Source organism: Stegostoma tigrinum, unplaced genomic scaffold (genome assembly GCF_030684315.1).
Source record: "Stegostoma tigrinum isolate sSteTig4 unplaced genomic scaffold, sSteTig4.hap1 scaffold_185, whole genome shotgun sequence".
In the NCBI taxonomy this organism is placed as follows: domain Eukaryota; kingdom Metazoa; phylum Chordata; class Chondrichthyes; order Orectolobiformes; family Stegostomatidae; genus Stegostoma; species Stegostoma tigrinum.
Window position 1 is genome coordinate 384,144 of NW_026728125.1, and position 548 is coordinate 384,691.

Sequence of the window (548 nt, forward strand, 5' to 3'; positions counted from 1 at the left end):
TCTTGGCTGGCTACTACACCTTCAATCATTGGGAAACTTATTAACCACACCTTCTATTTTCATATCCAAATCATTGCATCACTTCAACTCCCCCTCCCACTCCCTGAATGACATGTTCATCCTGGGCCTCTTCCAGTGTCACAACCAAACCACCCAGAAACTGGAGGAGCAGCACCTCATATTCCGCCTCGGGAGCTTCCAACTCAATAGCCTCAATATGGACTTGGCCACCCTCAAAATCTCCCGACCCGCCAGCCTCATCCCAAGACTAGTTCCTCCCCTCATCCCCGCCTCCATGACCTGTCCGCCTTCTCTCCCACCTATCCACTCTTCCCACCTCACTGACCAACTCCCACCACTGCTTGGAATTATTCTTCTTCTCACACTTCATCAGCTCGACGTTATTTCTAAAATCTATTTTCCAATTGTTGGAAAAAGTGAGATAAAGAGAAGTAAAAGAAGTTACATTCTTTCCACTCGTGAAATCTCTGAATATTCTTCTGTTGAATGGCCGCCAAGGAACGATGCAATTCTTTTGTCACAAACAC